Below are 12192 nucleotides of genomic sequence, written 5' to 3'. Positions count from 1 at the left end.
GGAAGCCTGGGTCCATTGGCATGAAAAATCATTACACCTGGAGACTTCCTCAGCTGCATTGGATGGCCATGTTGTCTTTTGTGCTCCAACACACCCTAAGCACTCCACAGTGCTTTGCTGCGTTGCCCTCTCAGCCATTGAACCTTCTTATTGGTTTCTTCTGTCTGTTTGGCCGAAGCAGTCTTCACATGCTGGGTGAGCAAAGCCTTAGTTCACCAGATGTCTACAGCCCGATGGCTACCCTCACAAAGTTTAGCCCTCCTGTCCAAGCCATTGCCTGGGGTGTGGCCACTGCTGCATGCTAGCAGCTATTAGGAGCCACAAGTGAGAACTGGGTGTTAAGTGAGGGTCAGAGGTTGAAGAGCTGCCCTAGGAGGGCATGACAAGCCCTCCATACCAGAGATACTACTCTTCCCTGAGCACCCCATACACCCTATTTATTGTACTTCCACAGTATTTCCCATATCTTTACCATTCTCTCCAATCACATGGATTCAAGTTAGAATCATATCTAATATAAATTATTCTAGAAGCCTTATAATTGCTTATCCAGGTTCAACCCCAACAATTCATCCTCTACAGAAATTCCAAAATGATATTTATCAAGCACATATTTAGGCATGTGCTTCCTCTGCTACAGAATTAATGAATCAGTCAATAAACATTTATTAAATGCCTAGTATTTTCTTAGCATTGTGCTGGTTCTGAGAAATTCAAGAAGAAATAAAATCTCTGCTTTTTGAAAGTTATATTCTCTTAGGAGAAGCAACGTGTCCATAAAAAAGTATAGTATATTTATATGTATGTATGGATAGATGAATATATAGGTAGATACATAGATAGATAGATAGATAGATAGATAGATAGATAGATAGATAGATAGATAGATGGATGGATGGTAATTTGGTAGAAGTCAGTTAAGGAAGAAGAACTCTAATAAGTAGGGAAAGCAAGAAGTGCTTCCTTTAAAAAATATTAGCTACTTTGAGTCCCAAAGTATTAGAAATAGTAGGCTGTAGATCTTCTCAAACAAGATGATTAGAAAAAGAAGGATGAAATGGGAGGAGGTGAAGGGGCAGTTGGAATGGAATAAGATATAAAAACAGCTGGAGTCAACAATGAGATAAAATTGTAACCTGAAGGTGAACCAAAAGTTTAATTTGCATACTTAATAGGTATATTGTTAGGAGGGTGATTCAGGGAATGGAACAGTCTATAATATACATAATGAATAGGAATGCTAAAAGATCTGGCAGCAGATAAAAATTTGAGCATATGAAGCAGGATATTGGGGAATCACCAGCAGCATTTCTTGATAAATTAATGAATGTGATCAAAATGCAATTAGGTCTCTATGTATTATCTGAGGAGACCATTGCACACATGAGGAAGTTGTTTGTCAAAAATACTTGTACTGTATTAAGAAATTATTTTTTAGAAACAACTGTCCTGATTGAGAGACAATGAGTCTAGAACAGTTAAAGAAAAGAAGTTTATTATGTAGATTCAGATAACAAAAAGAAGTGTACAGATGATATTCTATTATTGAAGATTTGAAAAGACAATTACAAGGTGCAAATAAAAAAGCAAAAGACAGTGAAATCAAAGAAATTAAAATGGTAGCGGCATTGAGATCAGTACAGCCTAAGAATTAATATAGTCCTAGGAAAAGGAAGTCTGAGGCTCCTCAATGCCTTTTGTGAAATTGTTTGGGAAAATCTGTAAGGGACTGCACTATAGGGGACAATTCTCAAGAAAATTAAATAGAGGAAATGGCTTTAATAATGGGTATAATAATGGATGGAGACAGAATTTTAATGGGTGGAATAATAATAAAAATACTTTTAATAATGGGAATAGATATCAAGGACAGATTAATGCAAATGGTTGTCCCAATGCTTATTGTCAGGGAATGCAAGCACCTCATCTGAATGGTAGGCAGGATTGGATAAAGTCTTGAGCTAAATCAAAGAATAGGAAGGTAGTACAGAAGGGAGATCAGAACAAAGGTGCATATTCATTATGAAGGTATACCCAGAGTTCTCAAATGTTAGGTGAATCAATGCAAAATGGATTTAGGCTTAATGGTATTGGAGGCAATGAGAATAATGTTAATGTAATTAAAACAAAAGGAAATTTAATTAATATTAATGAATGTGGAGAAAAAGAAAATTGTGATGTAATAGGTGAAAATTTTAATGATTATGTAATAATGGAAAATAATGGAGAATAAAAAATGGATAAAGAAAATGTGATTATAAATGTGAACAATGGAACTGATGTAGAAGATAAGGGGATCAATGAGAGTAGTGTTAAATCTAAGGAATGTGATAAAGAGGTAAAATCTTGGCAAAATCATGCAATTTAAGCAGATATGTGTTTGGAAGTAAAGGAGATAACTGAGGTTTGCACTGATTCACCATATTACTTCACCATATTAGCTTCGGTGGTGGGAACATTCCAACCACCAAATATCACAGAACCACATGTGTCTGTGACTATTGGAGACCAGATCTTCTAGTTGATACTGGTGCAAGGAAGTTACAAAATCCCCCTGAAAATTGTAAAGCTGTTGTTAAAATGGAAGTGGTGTGAGCTACAGGAAGAACACAAAGAGTAGCCAAATTACAACCAAAGATAGGTTTTTAGGGTCCATTATGTATAGAGTGCGATTTTCTTAGTATGCCAGGTGACCCAATGAATCTCTTAGGAAGGAATTTTTTAATATAAATTTTGGGTGATGATCCACTATACTCCTACTGGAGAAATTTTGTTACAGTTTCCAAAAGAGACAGAAAGAAGGATTAGTGAAATAAACTTGGGGTAAGTGACCTCAGCAAGACAGTCTATGATAAGTCCAAAGATCCCAGATTTTCAGACAAAAATGTACTATTTGAAAATAATGCTAGGAAAATTGGAAGACCATATAGAAGAGATTGGGCTTGGATCAACATCTCACACCCTACACCAAAATAAACTCAGAATGGGTGAATGACTTGAATATAAAGAATAAAACTATAAGTAAATTAGGTGGACACAGAATAGTATACACATCAGGTCCTTGGGAAAGGAAAGATTTTAAGACCAAGCAAGAGTTAGAAAAAATGTAAAATAAATAATTTTGATTACATTAAATTAAACCATTTTTGTATACAAATAAACCAAATGCTACCAAAATTAGAATGGAAACAACAAACTGGGGGGGGGGAATCTTCATGACAAAAACCTCTGACAAAGGTCTAATTACACAAATGTATGAAGAGATATAATTATATAAAAAAATCAAGTCATTCCCCAATTGATAAATGGGCAAGGGACATGAATAATCAATTTTCAGATGAAGAAATCAAAAGTATTAATAAGCCAATGAAAAAAATGTTCCAAATTTCTTGTAATCAGAGAGATGCAAATCAAAACAATTCTGAGGTATAACCTCACACCTAGCAGATTGACTACCATGACAGCAAAGGAAAGTAATGAATGTTGGAGGGGATGTGGAAAGTTGGTATATTAATGCATTGCTGGTGGAGTTGTGAATTGATCATACCATTCTTGAGGGCAATTTGGAACTATGCCCAAAAGATGCTAAAAGACTATCTGCCCTTTGATATGGCCAAAGCACACCTGGATTTGTACCCCAAAGAGATAATAAGGAAAAATATATAAGAATATTCATAGCTGTGCTCTTGTGGTATCAAAAATTTCAAAAATGAGGGGATGCCCTCTGATTGGAGAATGGCTAAACAAACTGTGGTATATGTTGGCGATGGAATACTATTGTGCTGAAAGGAATAATGAACTAGAGGAATTTTATGTGAACTGGAACAACTTCCAGGAATTGATGCAGAGTGAGAGGAACAGAACCAGAAAAACATTGCACACAGACTGATACACTGTGGCACAATCAAATGTAATGGACTTCTCTATTAGTGGCAATGCAGTGATCCCAAACAACTCACAGGGATTTACAAGAAAGAACACTATCTACATTCAGAGGAAAAACTATGGGAGTAGAAACACCAAAGAAAAACAACTGCTTGAATACATGGGTCAGGGGATATGATTGGGGATGTAGACTCTAAATGATCATCCTAGAGCAAATATCAACAGCATGAAAATAGGTTTTAATCAAGGACACATGTAAAAACTGGTGGAATTGTGTCAGCTATGTGAAGGGGTAGAGGAAGAGGAGGGAATGAATATGATTCTTGTACCCAAGTAATAATGTTCTAAATTGACTAATTAAATAAAATTGTCAAAAACAAATTCTTTGATTTCACTATCTTTTGCTTTTGTATTTGCATCTTGTAATTATCTTTTCAAATCTTCAATAATAAACTCTTTATCATCTGTGTACACTTCTCTTTGTCAGCTGAATATACATAACACACTTTTCAACTTTTCTTGATTCATTGTCTCCCAATCAGAACATTTTTTTCTAAAAAAAAAAATCCATATTAGGGTACAGGGATTCTTGACAAATAATCCCCTTATCCATGCAATTGTCTCCTCAGATAATACATGGAGACCTAATTTCATTTTTGTCTTCATCCATTAACTTATCAAGAAATGCTGCTGGTGACTCCCCAAAATCCTGCTTTATACATTCAAATTTCAACTGCTGATCAGGTTTCTTTGCCTTTGCCTTCATTACTTTGATGATAGTCTTGCTGCTTTAAAGCTCTATAATTATGGACTGAATTCAAATCAAACTCCTCAAAATCCTGTGGTCATGTTAGAGCAGGAGTTTTCTCCCTCTCTCTTCTTGTTAATAGCTGTTCTATCAGAAGAGATAAATTAGCAAAACCAGGTTCGTAAATCTTTATTGCCTTCTCAAACTCTCAGATAACTTCATTTGGATTATCAAAAAATATAGGAATTCTCCTTTTGATTGCATCTAATTCTGTAGCTGAGAATTGCTTGTGTGTTTTTAAATGAATGATTCCATTATCTGGAGAAATAAAAGGCAGGTCTCTTAAAGGAAAGAAGGAAGCAGGTTTTGTATCTAGTGCCTCTGTTTCCCTTTCTATCCTACTGGGAATTTTTGGTGTTACATCATTTCCCTCTGCTAATTGCCCAATATCACTTACTTCAACATGCTTAAGATCAGTAATAATATCTTTTCCATTAACAGTAGCATTAACCAGAGCTGTATAATAATTTTTTCCATAGTATATATCTTTTATTGTAATAATAACATCATCTGTTTCATCTCAGAGTCCCAGAATATACAAGTAAAAACAATCTTGATCTTATATAAAACAGCAATAAAAATCCATTTAAATTTGTATAGAAAAGCAAAACCCAATAAAGTAACCTGTATGTAAGAGCATATTGTTTTTATTGTTAATCTCATTACTGGTTTTAGCACATTGCAGCTCAATAATCTGTACACAAATTCTGGTGTAACAGTCAATAATACATATGGTATCATCATCAAATATTAATATAGTTTCAATCATTCCCTGAAACATGGTCACACCCATGCAAGAATAATCTGTGAATGACATTTTATATAAGAATGTTTCTGAACCTCCAGGAAGTGATGCAGAGCGAGAGGAGCAGAACCAGGAGAACATTGTACACAGAGACTAATACACTGTGGTATAATCGAACGTAATGGACTTCTCCATTAGGGGCGGTGTAATGTCCCTGAACAACTTTCAGGGATCCAGGAGAAAAAAAACACCATTCATAAGCAAAGGATAAACTATGGGAGTGGAAACACCGAGAAAAAGCAACTGCCTGAATACAGAGGTTGAGGGGACATGACAGAGGATAGACTTTAAATGAACACTCTAATGCAAATACTATCAACAAAGCAATGGGTTCAAATCAAGAAAACATCTAATGCCCAGTGGACTTACGCGTCGGCTATGGGGGGTGGGGGGAGGAAAAGAAAATGATCTATGTCTTTAACGAATAATGCTTGGAAATGATCAAATAAAATATATTTAAAAAAAAAAAAGAATGTTTCTGAAAAATTCCCCTCCACTGTGAAAAACCAAACCTTTATCAAAGATCTAATTTGGCTGAAGTGCTGGACACCAACTGCTAGCTTTGATTGACAGTACACTGTCAAAAGTCTATTTGACTTGAGTGCTGAAGGAACAGCTCCTGTCAACCAATCTATCAAAATCCTACTTAGGGGCTAGCATTTGAATGATAGCTGTAAGCAAAAAATTCTATAGTGCCTGACTGGACCAGTTTCTGTCTCACAATCAGATGCCAGATGGTTCAGAATCACCAGGAACTGCAGTAGATAAAACAGATCAGCAAAGTAGCAGGGCAGCTGGACAGCAAGACAGAATGTGGAATTCAGGGTAGTATGGGGTAGTAACAACCACTAAAGAAAAGCAGACTGTCTTTCTAGGTCAAACCAGAAATATACCCCTAAAACTCATTTAACTGTCTCTTTCTTACTTTCACATTTGAGAATTCTCTCTCTGTTATTCTTTGTGTCTCTGCAAACTTGCTGTAACCCTCTCTTCTTCATAACAGTATGAAGTAGAATTATGGGGAGGCTCATACCCCTAGAAACCACTCTAATGAGGAGACAGGAGACTTGATAAGATGCTGACAGAGAAAAACTGCTTTATTTGAAGAAAAAAGCAAACATCAAGGAGAAGGGGGAAGGGTCAGTGGAAGGGGAGGAAAAGGGATTCTGCCCACACAAGTGGCTTGCTCAGGGCAAAAATGTCCTATCTTCTTCTAGGTACAATCACAGGCTTTTATAACAATCCTTACACAAGATTCTCCTCCTCCCCTCTGTCTAATCACACAGAAGGGAAGGCTGTGATATTTTAAGTCTTGAGAGTGTGATTTTACAACATTGTGTGCCTCTTAAGACCCCCATGATCAAGAAAAATCCATGACCATCATTGGATTCCCAGGTTAAGGAAAAGAAAAAACTTTTGAAACTGCCTGTTCTTTCCTATCTTGTCCCTCATCCTAGAACTGGCAAGTTTCCCAGGTTAAAGATAAACTCTTCTCAAGGATTTTGAAAATCAATCAGGAAAAACTAAAATTTGTATGGGGTGTAGGTAAGGAGGCAGTTTTCATCTAAGGAATAGTAATGCTAATAGGTTTTGAAAATTGGAGTTACAACAGGCCAAATACTACTCTGAGAATTAAACATTTGATCTCCTACCACAGATAGGTGTTAATAAGCTAACAGATATTACTTTTCCCATACCTAGAAGGATTTGACAGCCATTTTCTACATAAGTGATGAATACCAATGTATATAAGGTGCAGAGGATCATACTAAAGGGTTGTGGGTAGAATTCTTGTGGGAAGACTGTGCACTTCCTAGAACTCAGCCAATGAGGACCAGAGGGCAGGGACTTTGTGTTAGGGTTAGGAATAGAAAACTTACTCCAACAAGCCAATGCATGTGCCACTTCTTGGAATGCATATCCATTCTTGCAAGAAATAAAATATTCATATAGTCATCTGAAGAAAGTCTTAAATTTTATTGATAACAAAAGGCATTAAGTAATTCTGTGAGGTAGATTCTACTGAGTGATTGGAAAATAATGGAATATGTAAATGCCCAGACAGCTAATTAATATTGAATGTAATAAGGAAATAACTCAAATTTTTTCATGAAGAAAATATATTATTTTACTGAGCCAAAAGTCTTATGATACCACAAATATGCAACTGGTAATGTGAAGTTAAAAAAAAGCCAACTGTTTACAATTTTGCATGGATGGAAAAATCCTATTTTTAATAATATATCTATTATAACTTGATAAGTGTGTCAAGGAAGTTCATCTCCTCCCACTCCTGAGGAGATTGATCTGTCCATCAAACATTCCTGACACAGCAGAGTTGTGCCAGGTTTGAGTCCTTGCATGTTCTGTATGTCAATAAAAGTCAAGGCTTTGGGCTGGAGAATTGGGGGATAAACAAGAAGAGAAGGAAGAAGGAAGAAGTCAGGAACAGAGTAGGCAGGTGAGGGAGGAAGGGAGAAGAGACTTGCAGGCTAGGGACCATGTGGTCAGGTTACTTATAGGAATGATTGTCTACCCTTTTCAATAAACTTTATAAAATGCACATCTGGGTAGAAATATCATTCCATTCTTACAGATAGTGAGCCTAGACTGGATTTTATTTTAGGACCTTTATTCTTCTGAGTGAAGTTTTGAGTGGGTGCTTAGTTAAGCACAAGAATAAAAAAACAGTTGCACCTGCCTTCATATTCAAAAGGAACTTGGTAGAGAGAGGGAACAGGCTTCTGTTTTTCCCACATCACATCACAATGAATTGGTGAGAAAAGCCCCTTCCCATGTCGCATCCCCCCCACTCTCCCTCCCCCCCTTTTTTTTCTTTTTGATTGAATAGGAGTGAAGGGGCTTTTTTTGCCCATATGGAATCTGGTGAGTTTTAGGACCCAAAACAAACTCCTGTTCTTTTATTTTCTACAGCACACAACGTCCTAGTGTTCCTTCCTTCAGTCTAGTGCAGTGCAAGGTGGAGGGAATCCCTTGAATGGATCCTGGGGGTCCTTCCACACTGTGAATTAGAGTTAAGGAGCTCCCTGGGGTGGTAGAGACCAGGAAAGAAGCCTTTTGCAGTACCCAGACCTATTTTCCCCAGATTATGGAAACACAGACCTTTAGCCACCATGAGTATAGGTGACTGCTGGGACACTGATGGAAAGTTCTCCCACTGTACTGGACACAGAACAGCTCTTGCAGATTGGGGGAACAGTGAACAGGGTTGGCCCCCTAGGAATTGGTGTAAGTACCCCCCTCCAACTTTTGACTATGGCAGTGAGGGACTGGAGTAGAGGACTCACAAAATTAGCACTGATTGAGCAGGTTTCTGGCAGTTACCAGTGTCCCCCCAATTTAAAAACATGTGGCTGTTCACACTTGGAGAGGGGAAGGAATTTCCCTTCTCCCTTCCCCCCCAAAGAATACTTAGAACTGGGATAAGGGTGAGTTTATTTTTTGGGGGAATTACTGTCTTTCCCCCTTCCTTCTCAGCATGTTTCTTCAAACTGTATTTTTCACTCTCCCTCCCCCACCATCAAACTTTGTTTGCAGACTACCTGCCTTCCTTTAGCATATCTAAAGCAACATTTTCTTTCTAAAAACTTCCTTGAAGACTGCCTACCTTCTTTAGCATATTAAAAGCAACATTTTTTTTCCTTCTCTTTATCTGACTGCTTACTTATATAGGTCTAACCACAGGTGCCTTCCACTCTACATGCATTTATAGCACTACATACTATCAAGAATTAAAACTGCATGAAAATAAAAAGAATTTCTTTGCTTCTGCTACCACTGATTTAAAATAATGCTATTAAATTGAATACATATAAATATACAATGAATACAATAAAATGAATACAATAAATTAAAAGAAGTATTAAAAGGAAATATTAAAAATATTGAATTTAAATTAAAAACAAATTTCTAAAATTGAGCAAAGCCAACATTAAGTCAAATTAATTACATGCAATATTAAGAAATAATTTTAGAACACAATAGTATTAGTAATACTATCAATCACAACAATTATTAATTTCCAATAACTATTATTAGTCATTATTATGAATTACTGATGGTTATTATTGATGATTGATACATGTTATGGTTTGTTGTTGCTGATTATTAGTAACAATAATTCTAATAAAAGTACATGATTAATTATCAATAACAACATCCATAATTCTAATAAAGGTATATTGCCATTAGTTATTAATAATCACAATTATTACACCAAATACACATTCATTATTGATATTATTGCTGTACAAAAATTACTTTTTCCTTATATTAGCCTTTTGTTTTAAACCTCCTCTTATTGCCTTCCACAATAACATTGAAGAACTTATGTCTTCATTTTCTTTTATGTTTCAGGAACTTTTCATTGTTTAAGTTAACCATGTAGCAATACTCAAACTAGCTTAAATAGGACATACAGACTAGACAATATGGAAAATACTGCAACACATTCCTCCTTATTCACCACTGTATAAATTTCTAAATTCCTGTAGTGATCCTAATTTTCTTTAGGAGACTTGGATAACAAAGAAAGAAGCTAGGAAGCTTTGTAAGGGATGTATGAACATATTTTTTACCTGGACAAAATATGACTCTTTTAACTTAGAGATATGAAAAGATTTTAAGTTAACCATTGAAAACAAAGATTCCAAAGATTATAAAAACTGGTACTTATGGGCATAACATTTTCATATATCAACCATTCCATCCAATGAGGAAACCTTTCTTTCTTTGGAACCAAAACATTCTAGCTTAACTCCTTCAGTGAAATCTAGCAAGAAACATGCTCTACCATCCCACCTGGCCTGTGAGGAGGTTTCTCCTCAAACTGACCCAAACCAAGACTTGAACCCCTCAGCTCCACTCCCTGCCAAACCTTGTTCATCCCCTACTTCTCCCATCCCCTTTTCCCCCAATATACCTCTATACCCTCCCTTAACATCCCACTTCCCAGTGCCCATCCATCTCCCATATACCCTAATTCAATCCTTTTCTATACCTTCCTTTCCACCTGCCTTACTATTACCCCTCTAGACCTCACCCCTCCTACTACTCTCCACCTCATACCTGATCCCACCTCCCCTCAGCTTCATCCTGCCCTCAACCCCCTTCTTCTCCACCCCATCCTCAAACACTCCCCATTCTTTTCCAATCCACCCCAACATCTGCCCCATTCCTCTCCACCATGCCCCAGCCCCACCCCAAATATTTTTACTCTGCCTCCAGACCTGCTGACCAGCTGCATTGAACCACCCCACCCCCTTCCCCTACCAGCCTCACTATACCCTACTCGATTGAACTCCAGAACATAGGCCGAGCAACAGTTACCACAGATGATTCAAATAAAGGTCTTTCCCTTCTAAGAGGTGTCCTTTCTTATAACAGATATGGATATTTGGTAAAAATTAGACATCATACACCTTTTTCTTCACAGGACATTGAGAGATTCAAAGAAAAAAAACACCTTCCTATGAAGTTGAGTCTGTGGTGGTGATGAATAAGTTTGAAAGCATTTTTTGCACATATAATCTCACATGGCTTGATGTAGAAGATTTGTTCCAGGCCTTGCTAACAGAAAGGGAAAGGAATAAGATTCTTTCTCTTGTTAATCAGGCCCAAGGAAAGGGAACAGCTCATTTGCCAATTGAAGATCCCAAATGGTACCAAAACTCAGAGCAAGATTACTTACAAATATGCCAGGCTAGAAATTGATTGTTAAAAGCTATGAGAACATGTTCTGATAGGCCTTGTACATGGACTAAATTTGAAAATCTTAAGCAAGAAGAAAGTGAAAGCCCATCCTATGGAAAGACTTATCTATCTGGGAGAAAAATATATCGAGATCCATCTGGATAGGAAACGGGACCTTAGACAAATCAGAATACAGTTTGTCAAAAACAGTTGTAAGGTAGTTAGGAATTATTTTATGATTAGCTGTCCAAATTGTCCTACTATGGACCTTGAAGAATTAAAAAGAGTGGCAGTTCATGCTTTTGAGGGACATAAGGAAAAGGAGAAGGAGAACACTGATTTAGTGGAAACATTAAGGAAGGAAATAAAGGAATTGACTTCTAAACAGGGTGAGAAGGATGAGGGGAATCCAACTTTAGTAGAGACATTGAGGAAGGAAATTAAAGAATTAACTGAAACAGTTGTAAAGGTAAAGCAAGAAGAGTTCATAGCTCCCTTACAAGAATCAACAAAACAAACACTAATATGTTATTTTTGTGTAAAGGTGGGTTATGTATTTATGGACTGTAGGAAAAGAAATCAGGTGAATAGAAATAGAAGTAGAAAGTTCAGGAATAAATCAATAATAGGAGAAATAGGAAATCAAATGAATTAACTCATAACTCACACCACAACTCCTATACTCAGTATAGGGGAACCCAGAGAAATATCCAGGAGTCTTTCTGATGATGTGAGGGGAAAGAGAATGCTCTAGAGTCAGAGGCTGAAACCTTTGACTTTCCCAGATCCTGATGTGTTAATGCTTGTTATCCCAGTACATTCCTCTCCCCCAAGTAAATAACCTTATGTGACCCTAAAAGTTAGGAACAACTATTATGATTGCCTGTTAGACACTGGAGCTTCTAGGTCATTTTTAATAAGTAAACCTGATTATGTAATCACCCTGGCTCTTTGAATGTAATAGGTGTGTCTGGAGCACCTC

The sequence above is a fragment of the Monodelphis domestica genome, chromosome 8 (assembly GCF_027887165.1).
Source record: "Monodelphis domestica isolate mMonDom1 chromosome 8, mMonDom1.pri, whole genome shotgun sequence".
Classification (NCBI taxonomy): domain Eukaryota; kingdom Metazoa; phylum Chordata; class Mammalia; order Didelphimorphia; family Didelphidae; genus Monodelphis; species Monodelphis domestica.
The sequence above is the reverse complement of the archived record's forward strand: the minus strand, read 5'-3'. Positions refer to the sequence as shown.